The sequence below is a fragment of the Lathamus discolor genome, chromosome 2 (assembly GCF_037157495.1).
Source record: "Lathamus discolor isolate bLatDis1 chromosome 2, bLatDis1.hap1, whole genome shotgun sequence".
Lineage (NCBI taxonomy): Eukaryota > Metazoa > Chordata > Aves > Psittaciformes > Psittacidae > Lathamus > Lathamus discolor.
Genome location: NC_088885.1, coordinates 10,412,693 through 10,429,634, shown reverse-complemented (window position 1 = coordinate 10,429,634; position 16,942 = coordinate 10,412,693). Strand labels below are relative to the sequence as shown.

Below are 16,942 nucleotides of genomic sequence, written 5' to 3'. Positions count from 1 at the left end.
GACTTGCTGACCTCCAAAGCTTGTCTGGCCTTGCTGACAGTGTTTCGCTGCCTGCCAGGCTTGTCTTGGCAGAGATCTGCATGAGCTGAGTTTTTAGTCCAACCTGCATTAGAATAGAACTAGCTTGGATGTTTAGTCTGGAAGATACGTTCAAGAAAGAGTTGTCTTACCTGGTGGTTTCTCTTCACCTACATTTCATGCACACAATAGCTGCAAACTGAATGCTGGGTAGAGTCTGATAAGAATAAAAGGTGTTCATGTCTCAGTGTGCCTTTCTGACGTGCTCATTGTGAAGCCATTCAGCGCTTTCAGAGCCTGGAGAGTTTCCTTCAGCTGTCTTCAGAGAAACATGGTGTGGCTTTTGATATCTTTACTGTGTGGGACGCTGTAAAGTTCTTTTTAGCCTGTAGTGAGTAATGTCTTGTTGACTTGGGACTTGTTGTTCATTTCCCAGTTATCATCAGTTTGGGGGAACAGTATGTTGTTGATGTAGTCCTAGTCTTCTGTGAAAGGTAAGCCAGCCAACCAAGGCAACAAATACCGGTAGGCTGAGAGATCAGAACAGTATTTTTGCATGATTCACATCCATGTCTTAGACCTAAGCTTGAACCAATTAAGCAAATTTTTCAGGTCTAGTATGGAAGGGTTACTCTTTCATTATTAACTATCAGCAATACATTTTACATTAATAGAAGAATGTCTGGGTACCTGTGCCTTAGTAATGTGCAAATATGTCATCTCTCCAAGTTCTTCTGTTGAGGCTTATGAATACACACATATATATATATGGAAATAAAGCAACCATTCAGACTTTCAGCTGAGGACTTGTGTTTTAAAGAAAGTCTTCATGCATTACTCAGTCTTTGTGGAAATCAGATGAAAACCACCTATTCTGACCTTCAGCTAAGTATGCTGTACATGACTGAAGAATAAAAAACGTGATTAAAAGTGGTATCAGATAATGGTTTTCCATTTGAGGGCCAAATCAGTGTCCTTGGAAGTAGCATTCTAAAAGTAGATATTCTGGTTTGTACTTTGCTATGCTTATCCATCATCAGCCAGACAGTAAAAGCATAGCTTTCCTTACCCGGGAAAGGACAAGGGTCCCTCCCCATCCCTTTGGAGTGGCTCCACAGTGGAGTGTACTGGGTGGGCAGCCTCGTCTCTTTTTATTCTGTGTCTTGAATCATAATATGAGCACAACTGGACAGGGAAGTGGTAGTTTGTTTTATTTCCACCTCTTCCTCTGTGCGATCAGTTAAGGGCCATGACAGACATGCTCATCTGAGGTCCCTGAGACTTCTCACCCTAGCAAGACTTGACACAGAGGGCCCTTTGTGGTCAAATTGGATGCATCAAACTCCTCAGTTATTCTTATTGCTCCGGTGATTCTGAGCACTGCCCCAGGCATGGCATGTCTCACACTACCACCAAAAGCTGTGGTCCTCTGACTGTTTTGGCTTGGGTGCAGAGAAGGGCTCTGATCAGAGGAAGCCTTCTTCAAATCCTGGAGCAGGTTTTTGAACATCCTTTCTGCTGGAAGGGGGAAGCCTGTGGTCTGTGCTTAGAAATTTACCCTCTTTTGCAGTCAGTAGGAGTTTTAGCAGTGGCTCTGGGACCTTAGTGTGCTAGACACTACAGCTGTGCAGGGAGGAAATCTCAGTAAGGATCCTGCTGTGGTATAGGGGCTGAATTTTTCGAAAAGCTGGTTGCCCTCAACAAGCACAAATTCCCTCTGCAGCTTAGACTGTCAGTAGGCAGACAGTCTTTGGCTTTGTGTATTTGGCACAAGCAAATCTTTTCATTTGGCACAGCTTGGAACAAAGATCCAGCGCAGGTGTCCTTTGAGAAGCAGCATTTGGGGACAGGTGACCTTCTGGGGACAGTGTTTGCACCGCGAGCACAGACTCATCTGCAGCTGATGCCAGAGCCACCCAAGCGGGTTGTGTCCTAGCCCCCGGGCGAGTGGCATCTCCCGTGGCATGGGCAGCAGCTGCCGCATAGGCTGCTTGGTGCGTGTCCTGTCTGTCTACACCAGTAACCACCAGTAGCCACCAGTATCCTAACACCACAGTTCAGAAAACACAACAAAACCCCCACCCTTCACTGTCTGGCTGCAGTTTGCTGCAGCTGAAATGGAAAAGAATCCTGCTTCCAAAGGAAACAGAAGTTGCTGTGTTAGTTGGATGTCTTTTATAGCACCGATGATGCTTCAGGCTGAGTAGCATCTTGCGTTTTTTGTATTATGAATGTTCTGCTCCATTTGAGTTTATCTCCTCATGCTGTAACCCAGTTATTAAAGCTGCCTTGCCTGCCGATGAGGATGCCCTGCAGTTCATTTGTTGGTGAAAAGTCCTGTCACATTTTATCCCCTGTGAATCATCAGGCTTGAATATCTGGGAATGAAGGGCTGTGCACTTTAGCCAGCTTATATGTGGCAGGAGCATAAATGGGAATTGGGGGCAGTGGATAGGCCTAGGGGGTAATGGCAGTAAAACAAAGCACCTGCAATTCTGGAAGAAAGAAACATCCTGGATGGCTTTTCTTTCTCTGGACTAGTGGCACACTGAAAGCAGTGAAGCTTATGCGCAGCAGTTTATACTACTAAAGCAGAAACGTTACCATGATATGGATGAGCAAACAGTTTTCTCAGTACAAAAGAACATTTTTACAACATCTGGAGCGTTCCTCTATTTGTTGCTCTTCATTCATTAATAATGTCACCACCAGTTCAACTTTACATCAGATGTCATAGAAAAACAATGTAAGTTGCAGCAATTAATTCTAGCAATAGGAAAATGTTACCTTGCTAGTGTGGAAGTGGTTTAACCTGAATGTGGCTCTTTTGCAGTAAAATAAAGCTGGTACAAGAACAGCATACACAATGAAAAAAGAACCTTTTTCCCTTAGAGTTTATAGCCTAGAAAGATAAATTGGATATATCACAATTAAAGACAGTAAGTGGAGAATCAATGTTTTAGCCTCAGGACAAATGTCTCCACTAAACTGGGAGCATTCACTCGCTGTGTATTAGATGCAAAGAACCACGGCTGATCAAACCTCTGGAGCTTTCGTGCCACAGTTCCTGTCTCATAGATCATGATGGCACTTGTCAAATACACTTAGCATCGTGGGGAAAGCTATGTAAATTGGAGCTAATTATTGAAAAAGACCTTCTCTGCGTTGTGTTTGTGTGGAAATGCTGCCTCAGCTGGGTTTCCCACAGCAGGAATAACTGCTTGATAAGCTGCTGCCATTTGGTGGTGACTGATCATTCTTGAGGACTTCCTGCTGTAAATATTTGCATTACGTGCTGTCACGTCAGAGCATGGGCTGCTGAGGAATGTTTGATAATGAAGCATTCTGCCTCATTTCCATGTGTGTGCTGCAAACCAGGATTTTATGAGAGTGTCGATGTACAAGCAGCTGTATCTGTCATTCTTTCCAAAGTCTGGATTTAAAAATCTCAGCTGTGTGTGTTCTTTTTCCCTTCACGTCTTATTCTGTGATAGGTAAGTTTTAAAACAGTGTTTCTGGGGCTATGTAGTAAATCTAGCAGTCTGATTTGAGAGTGTAAGAATAATTGTACTTCAAGAAACAGAAGATTAAGAGGGAGCAGAAACTTCCAGTGTCTTCTGCGCTGTTCAGCAGCTGAGGTTAAAAAAAGAGAAAAGCTTACGGAGAACACAACATCAGGCTGTTGCAATTAATCATGGCAAAGAATGCAAGCCAGGTACATCTTTAACAAGTGTAAGTGGTGTACCTTGAAAGGCTCAGCATTTTCTGGGAGGGAAGTGGCAGTTTTCTGGAAGCTGTGGGTGTGCTGTAGGTGTAGGTGATGGGGTATTTGTCAGGAGTAAGCAAGAGAATCTCCTTTCCTTATCTTGACATAAGAAGTAGCCACAGCTCCGCAACTTGCAGCTGCCTTTGAATGCAAGGCAAGCAGTAGCATTGTTAGTAACACCTGTATTCTACCCATCCCTGTTACCTGCAAAGAAGAAGGAGTCATTCAGGAATGAAAAAGTGGAGGCAAAATGACAGGGGAGATGACTGGAAATACTCAGCTGGAAGGAAGCGTAGACTCCAGTAGTCAAATAGTCAAATACAGAGTGCTCTCTGACAGGGTACATTCCCTTTCCAATGTAGAGGATATCTGACAGAAAATATATATGCTAAGAAACAGCTGCTGAAAGAGAGTGGATTCTACTGATTAACCATTTGAGGTAAGTCTGAAAGAAAAGTAGTTTTCCCATATCTGTGTAGGTTTCTGACTTGTCAGAAATATCTGTGGTTTTAGTTTTCTCCTGAAAAGTAAATTGTGCTGCTTTCACAACAGCAGCAATGCTGTCCACATCCCACTTGCCTTATGTGCTCATACACTGCCACCAGTGCAGGTAACAGCAAGAAGTGGTATAACATGCAAACATAAGGCTTTGAATTTAAAGAAACTATTACATGGTCTGAAGAGTTGCTTCAGTATTTTAACAGCAAGTTCTGCATTTACAGAAAACACTGGTTGTCTGTAGGCGTGCAAGAAGCAATTTAGTCACTTGTGTAGAAAAGAACATTATTGTGTCTGGAGTCAAGAAAGTGCAATAGCTCACAGTAAACTCATCAGAGGTACAAGAAAGAAGTGTAGTAATACCTCTTAGGGAGCTGGCAAAGATTTTACTATGTGCATAGGAAACATGAACACTTTCATATTACAAAGTCCTGTGTACACTCATTATACACTTGTATTGAAGTGTTTTAGAGAGGTGAAGTTAAAAAAGAGAGCAAGGAAAGGATTGGGGGTAATAGAGAAGGATTTTCATTAATACTCCACTGTTTTTAACACTGTATATTATAGTATTAACTAAAGCCTTGATCTGAGATGGCAGTATGAGCTGAGTGCACAGATAAGCCGTTACACAACCTACAGCTAACGTACACTGGGAGAAAAGCGGGGTTTCCTGGCAGAGTTTTCTCCCCCTTCCCCTCCATCTACAAGGGAATGATTTTTAGTGTGAGCACAACCTTCAGCACATTGTACAGCCAAAGAAAATGTCATTAATTCATTTTTTCATTTTGTTTTGCTCATTATGAAGCTGTGGTAGTGTTTTACAGACTGATTTGGTGCTACTCAGTTATGTTCAAACATAGATACTCACATGAGCAGCCTCCTAATAGTTGCAGAGTTGAGCCCTTAGTTCAGTGTAATGATGTTTTTGGTTATGCTTTTCTGTGTCCTAATTAGCACTGATTCAAAGAATTGGAAGGTTAATGACATGTCCAAATTATTTCTTACTGCCACCTCAGTAACATGGGTGCTTTTGCACTATCTAGTTACATGAAGACTATTGTATTTACGCTGCAATTACCCTGTCATGTAGCAAGCACCCCATTTATATGAATTAGTGGAGTTGGAAAGCGTAACCAGGGTGTAATTGGTCTCTGACTGCAGCATTACTATAGTCACTGTGTTATAAATAATAACCTTTTCCTTCCTTTTATTGCCTCTGCTAACATTTTAAATAGGGATGGGTGGCAAGAGATTGTCTTTAAAAATTAAGAAAACTCATCTGCACTGAAGGCTTCTGAGTGCAGCCGAGTAATATGGGATGTTACAGCCTTGGTTCAGTAAAGGTGTGGAGCGTGTGCTGAAACTCCACTGACTTTACTGGAAATGTTTAAAGATTTTCTTCCAAATTGGCAGAATCTCTCAGGATGGAACAGAACAAGCACTCATAGAGTCACTTCAGGCAGCATTTTCATTATGACGGATTTCAGATACGTCAATAGCTGCAGTGACAAATGATGCAGTTCTGTGCTCCCGGTGGCTTTTTCTCCCCGTTTCAGTATCTGCTTTTTCAGCTCAGTGTGGTTCAAAATCCTATCCCCACCCATTCATAGATTTACACCACTTACAGGAGGTAAGTGCTCAGAATTTATTATCTAACATGAACAAATTGAGCAGGGAAGGTACAATTTTCTTTGTGAGCATCAGCGTTGATTTCCTGAGCAGCAGCCCGTAACTCTCAGCGTGCAGGTACGTTCTTTTTTATTGTTCCAACCCAGGAGGAATGTCTTTGCTTTCCAGCACACAGCTGTTTGCATATTTAAATGTTACCAATTTTTTCAGTCTTCATGATTTATTGATCCATCTGTATGTAAGACAGAGGTGTAGTGTACTTGATTGTCGTAATGGAATTTCAGATACAAGCACCTAGAATTAGTCACAATGCCAAAAATTGGGATGGATTGGAAAACCCTTTATCCAAGAAATGCACCCAGAGTCACAGAATCCCAGACTGGTTTAGGTTGGAAGGGACCTTAAAGCTCATTCGGTTCCAACCCCTGCCACGGGCAGGGACACCTTCCACTAGACCAGGTTGCTCTAAGCCCCATCCAACCTGGCCTTGAACACTGGCAGTCATGGAGCAGCCACAGCTTCTCTGGGCACCCTGTGCCAGTGCCTCAGCACCCTCACAGGGAAGAATTTCTTCCTAATGTCTAATCTAAATTTCCCCTCTAAAGCCATTCCCCCTTGTCCATCCACCTACAGGCCCTAGTAGAAGGTTTGTTCTCCATACTTCTTTTGGCCCCTTTAGGCACTGGAGCTGCTCTAAGGTCTCCCCAAAGCCTTCTCTTCTCCAGGCTGAACAAGCCCAGCTCTCTCAGCCTGTCTGCTGTGCTTTTGTTTTTGCAGTAAATCACCTGCATATTTCACACACTTCTTCACATTATTCACACATTTCTTCACACACTTCTTCACATGTTTCCAAGGACTGCCCATGTAGGAGAGCAAGGAAAAAAAACCACCTGTGTGGAGTGAGTGTGATGCAGGGCAGTGGCTGGGCATGACCCAGCGCAGCACTTCTCTCAAACAGGGTATTTGTCACCAAGGAGAACGTCCAACACGTGGTTGTCGCACTTTGAAACAGTCAACATAGAATGCTGTGTCCAACAGTGACTCTGCATATACTGCTGATGCATTGACAGCCAGTGCCCTTTTGCATCTTGTGTGAATCCAGGTAATATACTACAGCATGAAGGAGCTAGCCTTATATATCAAATGTATCCCTGGCATTGTACCAGACACTTGAAGCAGAGAAAAGCACAGGTGGGTGGCAGGAGCGCCTGTCCTGCTCAGTGGAATGAAGGGTGGACCATGAGTGACCTGAAGTGGAAGTCATGGCCATCCTGGCATTGTCTTCTTTTAGTAGCTTCACATATAATGCACTGCTGTAGGCATAGCTGAAATGGATTTAAACAAGGAAGAGATGGCATAAGAAAAAGCTGGCGTATGTTAAATTATTAAGCAAAATAATTCTTTAAGTGTTCATCCATCAGACTTTTTCCTATGGGGATATAGACTGAATGTGCAGTTAGAAAAGCAGAGTAGGAACAGAACAAAAAAACAGGGTTAAGGCCACCTTTTGCACATGTTGTCAACTTCTTGCCCTCTCATGGACTCTGGTTAAGCAGCATTAATTGTAGATTTGCTGAGCCATCCCTAGATATCACTGGCCACAGCCTGCTCTTCACTTTGCAGATCAGATGCAAATTTTTGGCTTGTCCCTGTTGCCCTGATTTCTTCACACATGTTGTTTCAAAGAAAAGACTGGGTCAGATTTAACCTTACTGGGCATCTGATGCTGTGTGAACTTCTAAATGCAGACTTAGGGTGGTTAAATTAGCAGGCTTGCAGTGCAGCACAGACTTGAAGAGAAGAAATAAAAAGCATGACAGATGGGAACTGGAGTGATTTTATTTCAGCAACACCACGAAGATCATTACACAAGCCATTTATTTGTTAATGGGTTCAATACGTGTCTGGTATTTCCCAGCCACTTACTTTCTGAATGTCTCTTGTTATGGCCACATAATAGCTGTACTAATAGTCTGCACATCATGTTACTCCCTTCTGTAGTTTAGTAAATTATGGGAAGATCAGCAACTGTTCAGCACACTGGACTAGTATAATCATGTACGCTTTTGCCTTTGACATTCTTACATACTCCCTTCTGCATCAGATTCCTGAAAACCAGTGCAATTCCTGAAATTATACAGTGGGTCTGAAGGCAAATATTGTAATTTTGTTGAAGGAAGAAAGAAAGGATTCAGCCCTGTGGAGTGCACTTCAGAGGTGAAGGTGATGATAGACTTCTGAATGAAGTACCTCCTGCTTCCTCCCTTCTAAGAATTACCTGCAATGATAGGGCTGAATCTGATTGCAGGTAAAGACCAGCTAAGTTACTAGAGGTAGTTTACATGGCTACATAACACACCTTTCTAGCATGTATCAGTTCAGAAGCTGCAAAAAGATTTGCTTTGATGTTGTTTTACAAAATAAGATGATTTCTACCCTTTCCCCCTGCATTTATCAGTTTGATTTGTTGCTGCCAATTTTGTACACATTGACCTGAGTCTCACTGGGTGCTCTGGAGGCCTGCTAATAGGTTAAAGAGGGAGAACGTGGTGTACTAGCCATTTTTCATGTGTGTTTAGTTTAGACTGTTATTTAGTGAAAGCACCATTTTTTCTTCTCACAACCTTGCATTTAAAAAATGCACCTTTCAATCAGGAAAAAAAGGAACAAGAATGCTGCCAGGGTGAATCTCTCCAGGATCCAGCTGGTCCAACACCCATGACCTTGGAAGCTACAAGAATCCTGCAGTACATGGGCATGCAATCCTCTAGGTCAAATTGGGTATGTCTGCAGAACTACCCAATGAGACATAAAGAGAAAAGGGCCAGGGTTTGGTTTTCTTTGCTCCATCACGTTTCCAGGACTGCTTATCCACATCGTGGCTTTACTGCCATGACATTTTCACCAAGTGCCCTTTCTTGGTGTACACTGGACAGGCTTAGGGGACTAGCTGTTGGAAAAACCCGTGTCCCTGTTGCAAGTGGGATGCTTGATGACTGCAAGTCATTGTAGCAGGGAAATCGTTTTGGGCTCATCTATTGCACACTTTCTGTTTCCCAAGAAATTAGGAGACACATGTTGGTATGCTCCCTTTTAATTAGCTCTAGAAATAAAAAAAAAAAATCTTGGGTTTCCTCAAGTTTGAATTTACTGTTGTTCAATTTTCTTGATTAATTAATCTTAATTATTAGATTAATTAATTAATCTTAATTAATTAGGATTAGTGAAGAAGGAGTTGGTAAACTCTTGATCTCCCAGTTAGCACTGCTTATAGCTTCACCCTGTTTCCTTTTCCTGAAGTTCTTCTGAGGTGCTTTAAAAGCATATGTATCAGTCTAGGAGCACCTCTGCTCTGGAGGCAGGCTGAGGGAGCTGGGCTTGTTCAGCCTGGAGAAGGCTCCGGAGAGACCTTATAACAGCCTTCCAACGCCTAAAGAGGGCTACAAGAAATCTCAAGAAGAACTTCTTACAAGTACATGTAGTGACAGGACAAGGGGGGATGACTTTAACCTGACAGAGGGGGCATTTAGGAATTCTTCCCTGTGAGGGTGCTGAGGCGCTGGCACAGGTTGCCCAGAGAAGCTGTGGCTGCCCCATCCCTGGCAGTGTTCAAGGTAAGGTTGGACAGGGCTTGGAACAACTTGGTCTAGGATCATTTATGTTGAAAAAGACCTTTAAGGTCATTGAGTCCAAGGTGTGTGATTTTGATCTGCATCTTCTCTCACACAATTTTTAATGCAAAATGAGTTTTTTCTTGAAGGTGTAAGAAAGCATTTTCAGGAGCTCTTGATATCCTCCAATACTCACAAGTTAAGGAAGTTCTTTGTTTGTTTATGTAACAATATAGGAATGGAGAGGAAATTTTGAGTGTGAATGATAATCATGTGGTTTTGTGTAGAAATGCAGCTGGGGTAGAAGACTTTTGAAGCAGGAGCAGTGTTAATTAGCTAAGAAATTGGAATCAGTTGGGATGAGATGTACCAGTTGGTGTATCTGCTGGTCTCCATCACTCAGAAAGTACTACCAGTGCAGTGTTTCTGGGAGGACATTGTGCTTTCATCAAGACAAGAAGCCTGCATTCTGGTAGTCATTGAAATCATACTGACACTTGTTCAAGACTAGCTGAGTTAATGCATGCATTCTAATTGGTCAGATTCTAATCTGTGTAACTGTGATCCAGCTTTAGTACCTCCAATTTCAGATTAGCTTTTTTTTTTTCCCTGTCTTGTTCAGCTTTGTTGCATAGCATTGCTTTTGGACATCTTTATGATTCATCTCAGGTTTGGGTGGCAATGTGTTATCTCTCACATATATGCTAAGAATTAATGTTTTCTGAAAGGGTTATATATATTCATGAATGGAAGTTGTTGTCATAGACCTTAATCTGCTATTAATTCCTCTTAGCTGATAAGACAAAGCAGAGAGAGGATTTATGAGCAAGTGTTAGTCATGCTGAAGAAGTCAGTGGCCAGGTTTCTGACTGACATGTCCATCCAGGAAAGTCAGCATATTAAATCACGGTCATTAGACTTGAATCAAGAAGAAATCACTCATGCTGAGGCAGGAATGCAGATATTAGTTGGGGGACAGCGGTCTGGATAAGCCTTCCAAAGAAGTTGAATGTATTCTAAAAGGTGTACAGGGAGAAACATGAGCTCACTGCTTATTTGAAGCAGTGAACTCTTTTAAGAGCTTATCATGAGCAAGGCAAAATAAGCAGATGGAGCTGGGGCAGGTAAAAGAGCTTGTTTTGTAAACCTCCTGAGATACTTCTGTGATGATATGAAAATAGGACAATCAGGAAGGTTGGTAAATAGTGGAATTACTGTCTTTGGGCTTGTTTTTAAAATACCTGTGATGTTGTAAGAGATCAGTGACTTCTAAAACAATGTTAGGATGTCAGAGGCTAATCTTACTTCTTGAAGGTAGTGTTTTGTGTAACAGTATCTGCTGCTGTGTCTCAGACATGCTGCCAAGTGAAGAGGGAAGAAGCAGCTTCATCAGCAGGGAGAGATGCTTAAAAAGGTGTGACTATGTTTTTTTCAGTCTATGGGTGTAGATCATGGTAATCTGAAAGCCAGATCCACTGGAGTAATGGAGATTTTCCTGCCTATTCGGTGGGTCTTTCTCTCAAAGCCTGGGTGAGCTGTTGCTCAAATATAGGCTAGATACAATTTGCTTGTCATTTACATTGTGTTTCTTTACCTGGCCATTTTAAATGACCAATTTAGCTGTAAAGCATGATGCTCTGGACAGCTTATTTTGGCTATGATGGAAGTTATTAGAGTTGAATAAAATCTGTAGGTTTTTTGCAAAGGAACATTGAGATATACCTGGGGTTGAGATATATTCTGGCGGTTCTTGATGCACAGAGCAAGCTTGTACTATGTTATAGTGAGAGCTGTAGCCTGCAGATTTACAGATGTAAGGGAAATGTTGAGGACACACAGATGAGAAATTACCCGAATATATCAGTGCTGTGCAAAAGCAAAGTATAATTTTACAAAGCTTTGACGCGCTGTTGGAGGAACTTTAGTCCTGATTTAGTCCTGGATTTTCAGTAACCAGGGATTTTCCAGCAGCCAGTGTAAAGGAGAAAAATAACTCACTTTTCCTGGAACATTTCTTTCTTTTCCTTGTCTGCTTTCCTTTGTCCTGGGAAGAAGGGAGAACAGGAGGAAGATTCTGGGAGAGAAGAACATTGTTGTAATTTCACTATGCACAACCCTTTATAAAAGCAACCAGTATTTAAAATCTGTCCTGAAATCACTCATACCCTCAGATAACCTATATAAAATCAGCAGATGTGACTGCAGGGCTGACTGTGACGTGAGCTTGCACCCAGTTATAGCGTGTGGATTTAGAGGACATTTTGAATGTTTATTGCTTTCCACCATGCTTCTCATGTTTTCTATTCTTACCTTTCAGTTGTACATTTCCATTTTTTAATGTTGATGATTCAGCTTTTAGGTTTATGTTTTATCTGAATCTCAAGTATATCCTGGATTGCCTTTACTTCTCACAAAACCCAGGTGACCCAAAAGTATGTCTGTAATGTTACATTGGGAAAAGGTTATGACCAGGGACAGCTAAAAAAAGAAAGTAGCATTGCAATTTATATTCATCAAGAGTCAGTCTTAATGCTTCAGAGTTATATTTCAGGTTTACATTTCCTGGTTTCTGAGAGCTCAACAGGATAATCCTGTTCCCTTAATGTTGTTTTGCTGATGGAATACAGTTATATAATATTACATACTTTTCTAAATAATTTTTGCTATAATTATTACTTGTATGAAAAAGATTAAGGACAAAGGAGGTTCAAGTGGGGACATTGATGTAGGTCAGTATATCAGCAGGTGTATGTAAGAATAATCTTCAATAGAATTTTGAACTCTTTTGTTCGTTTTAATCCTTAAATATCTTGAGAAACCTTTTCCACTTCTTTTAAACGTTGGGGGGGTTTTCCCAGCTAGCTAGCTGGGTTCTCAGGCAAGCACGTTTCCATCCAGATTGAAAGCATGGAGCCTCTGCCCACTAAATATCACAGAATCACAGAATAGAATCATAGAATCATTTAGGTTGGAAAAGGCCTTTAAGATCATTAAGTCCAACGTGGCAGCTAGTGCTGCCAAGTCCACACGAAACTGTGTCACTAAGTCTCTCCAATCTAAATATCTGCAGTTTAAAGACAGGCTTACATTCTTACATCTATAAAACCTCATGGAAAGCAACTGAATTGTTCTTAGACAGTTTCCTTTTTAAGTCAACAGACCTGATTTTTATTTACACTGAGACCCTTTTTGCCTTTATGGCAATCCAGTAGGACTTTGTGGTGAACATAAGTGTAAGCCATATTGATTAAACCATATGTTGATATTGTTAGCAGAGGACCACCAGCATTGCTCATACTACCAAACTAACCCCAGGAAATTAAGGTTTAGTTCACAAAATATATAATGTATTATATTTCAGGTGCCAACACATTTATGACTTTTTGTCTAGCAGAGTATAACTGTACTAGGACTGTGATTCCAGAAGTGAAGTGTTTGAGGGCAACCAATATCTGTTACCACAGAGGTGATTCAGCTGTATGGAATAGTTAAGCCTAACACCGGAAAAGTCTGGAGATGCCAGTTGTTGTCAGGAAACCGTGGTTTTTATAGCAATCTATTTATTTCTCTTTTTTTCCCGGAAGGATCTAACTTATCTTCATCAGCACAGAGGTTTGAAAGCTGCTGCCCTCAGGTTTGAGTTGTAACAAAGCTGTACTCATCATTGTTCAGGTATGGGGGGGGCGTTTGGTGTTTGTTTGTGGGTTTTTTAGATGTGTCTGAAGGGAGGAGGAGAACTGTATAGCTTACAGAAGAACTGTTGTTTCAAGGCTGTATGGAGACCTCACAGCAGCCTTCTGATCTGAAGGAGGCATACAAAGATGATGGAGAGGGGTTCTTCCTCAGGGACTAGTGATAGGGCAAGGGATAATGGGTTTAAACTTAAACAGGGGAGATTTAGGTTAGATAGAAGGAAGGAATTCTTCCCTGTGAGGGTGCTGAGGCGCTGGCACAGGGTGCCCAGAGAAGCTATGGCTGCCCTATCCCTGGCAGTGTTCAAGGCCACGTTGGGCTTGGAGCAACCTGGTCTAAGTGTGAGGTGTCCCTGCCTGTGGCAGGGGATTGGAACTAGATCATCTTATGGTCCTTTCCAACCCAAACCAGTCTATGATTCTATTAATTGCTTGCTTTCCTTATAGCATCCTCCACCACTCCTTTCTTTGTTTTCTACTCTTCTTCTATATAGACTTGCCTTTTCTATTTTTCTCTTTTCCTTTTCTACTTTTGCTTTCATTTTCTAGTTAATGCTTTCACATTTTTGTTGGCTGCTTCCTTTCACAGTTTTAAATAGCTTCTTGATTAGGAAGTCCAGGAGGTCTTGATTTTAGAGCTTTTACCCCTGAAAGGATGCTCCGGGTTTGCATGTTTATTTTTCAGTTGTGCCTTTGAGCGTGAAGAATGAAGGGGGAAACTGCCCAGTCTGTGTCATGTCATCTTCACTTTCATTTGTGAGTGGTGCATCATTGATGGGGGATCAGCACGGGTTGCTTCAGTGTCCTGCAGTTCAGGGATATATAATGCTACTGCAGCAGAAGAGGATAAAATATTAATGCCACAAAACCAGAGGCCAAACTTTTCCCACTTTCAGAGGGGTCAGAGTTCACTCGTGTTTTCAGCAGTCATCCTTTGTGTCTCTGTAGACTGGTAGCACAGCCTGCCCCAAGATGGGAGGGGAAAAGTTAGGTCTCCTGTTCTTCTCTTACCAGCTGTTTAAGGGGCATGGTCCAAGGAGGTGGCTTGGATCAGACCTGCTTCTACTTAGTCCAAAGGTTTGGATGCTGACAAAGAAAGTTTTGTTCCTGCTATTGGAAGAAAGAGAAGAGCAGAGTGAGAAGTGCTGCTGGAAGGGCAGCCCTGTGGCAGAGCACCAGCCTCTGCTCACCATGGCTTCCAGCAACAGCCCAGCTCTGCTCTCCTGTCTTTGCCCATCAGCGCTCATACAGCCACAGACAAGTGAGTGTAGGGCCTGCCTGCACAGGGAAAGAAGGAAGGGATGAGCTGTTTGCCTGGCACAGGTCAGGAATGTTCCTGTAGGGATGAGGGGCAGATGTTTTCTGTAGAAGATACCTGCAGGGGGAGGTAAGGCAAGGGGGAGGAGTCTGGGGAGCAGGGGACATGGAGGTTGTCTGGGGATGGGAGTCACTTCTCTTCTGTATGAGTACTGAATGAGGATGATGTGGTTCGTGTGTGTAGCATGAGGTATGAACCTCTGTGTTGCCTTGCTCTGTTCCACAGAACAGTTTCCCAGGGTTGACTGAAGTGTTTGAAATGAATTCTGCACTGATTTCTATCAAACCTGACACATGCAACAGAAAACACCTCTCTTGCTGATAAGATGTGATTTATTTATTAAAAGCTGCAAGAATTGTATCATTATGCACACTATAGTTAATGATGTGTCTGCAGTGACAGCACTCCTGCATTTAGTTGACATCCCTTTCCCCTCCTGTCGTATTTAATGACTTTATGTTCAGAAGCCTTTTGCATTCAATATGCAGCAGGCCAAATCCTTCAGGAGGCTTTCTTTGATGACCAAATTGCTGTAGTGAATTCAGCTGTTATTGGAGATTGGATTTTGGAAAAGCTGCTTTCCCCCAGAAGTCTGTGCCATACTTAAGTTTGCTGTAACATCCCATCATGGTAATTTTCAGGATGAGTCTGGCCCCTGTTTGCTTCATCCTTTAGACTGGTTGTTGCCATTACATACAAGGAGTAGCAGAGACGAAGCTGGATTTGTTCAGTCTTAAGAGAAGTTTTAGGTGGGATGTAGTGATGCCTTTAATACTTAGTGGGAAATCGTAGGGAAGGAGGAGGCAGACTTCTCACAGTGCATGGTGAAACAGCGGCAGGCCATACACACAAGTTGCAATAAGGGATATTCTGATTAGACTTCAGGAATTTCTTTTTCCTGAGGACAGTAGTCAAACATTAGCACAGGTTGCCCAGAGAGTTTGTGGGACCTCCATCCTTGGAGATACTCAAAGCTGAACTGGACAGGGCCCTGAGCAGCCTGCTCTAGGTTGGTCCTAAGTTGAAGGGTTAGATGACTTCAGGAGCTGTCTTCCAACATCAGTTATTCTATGGCGGTTTGATTCCAATCAGTATTGCTACAAGCCTGCTTTGCTGGAGGAAGCTGTTGACTTTTTGAAGCCCATTGCTCCTGAAAGAAGCAATGTAAGAAAAACAAAACAAAGCCAGCAATAGCTAAATAGGGAAATAAAAGTAATTAAAAAAGGAAAAATTAAAAACAACCACCACACAAACAACCCTCCACCTAGGTTTCCTGAGCTATGGTAAGTAGTTTCTGCTGGGTGTAATGGATCTCCCAAAAGATAAGACAGGAGAATGCAGAGTTGTGCATAACGCTGCATTAACTAAGTGACTGTAGATACTGTAAAAGGAAAAACTTGGGGTTTTTGTCTTCTCAGCTTCCTATGTCAACATAACCAGAAAAATGCTTTGTGGAGCAAAATGTTTTATTAGTCATTCAGCGAGATCGAGGGGCGCTTGAAGTAGCAAAGATATTTCTCTGCTTTTTAAATCAGGCTGTAAATCTCTGCAGTAGCTTCATTGCTGCCTGAAGCGGGATCCAAGGTAGAAAGTAAAGAGTCTGTAACTCACTACTGGAAATAATGGTATTCATAGGGAATCGATGTTTGGGGCATTCATTTAGAATAATGGGCTTGTTCACTGCCTTGCTGCTGCTTGTATGGCATGAAGGGTCATTGACTCGATTCTCTTGTCCAGAGGCTTTGACAGCAAGACTAATGCATTGAGCCATTCTTCATGCAGAGCTTAGCTGAAGGATATGGTTGTCTCTCACACGTGTGTTTCTCATCTCCATATTGTTCCAACCAAACTGCATTAGAAGAGTGAGGAATTTCTGAAGCTCTAACTTAGGCTGTCTGGAAGTACAGACTGTTGCCTAACACAGTTTCCTGCCTGCTGAAGACATCATGGATATGTAAGAGTTTAGAATATTTTCACTACATATGCCCTACAGTTTGATCACTCTCATCATTTCATAGTGCAAAGAGATAAGATGTTAACAGCAGTTTTTTAGTTCTCCATGCAAACAAAATGTGTTCTTGAAAAGTTTGCATTTGGAGTCTACGGGAGCAAGTCTTATGGAGAATTACAGGATCCAAGTAGTGCCCGATGGCCTGTCTCACCTGTCAGTCACAAACCTCCCAGTTATTTCAGGGGGCTGTAGGGTCTTGCTTAGCTGTTCCCGAGAGGGCAGTATTTACAAGTGGTTCTTGTTTTCAGGGTGCTTAAGCACATTAATACTCTGTGTACAGCCCTGTCGGGTTTACAGGGGCAGTCCTGTCCTGCATTAGGCAGCTGCCCAATGTGCATCTGATCATAAACCCAGATTTTCTTAAAGGCTTTTCTTTTCCTGGATGGTGGTAACTCTGGG

The 16,942-nt window shown here is 42.3% G+C and overlaps 1 protein-coding gene across 5 annotated transcripts in view; it reads left to right on the top strand.

Annotated features, from left to right (window-relative positions):
• The window catches only part of HECW1 (HECT, C2 and WW domain containing E3 ubiquitin protein ligase 1), a 253,047-nt gene that overhangs the window by 130,192 nt on the left and 105,913 nt on the right, over positions 1–16,942 (top strand). The gene's annotated exons all lie outside the window — the stretch shown is intronic.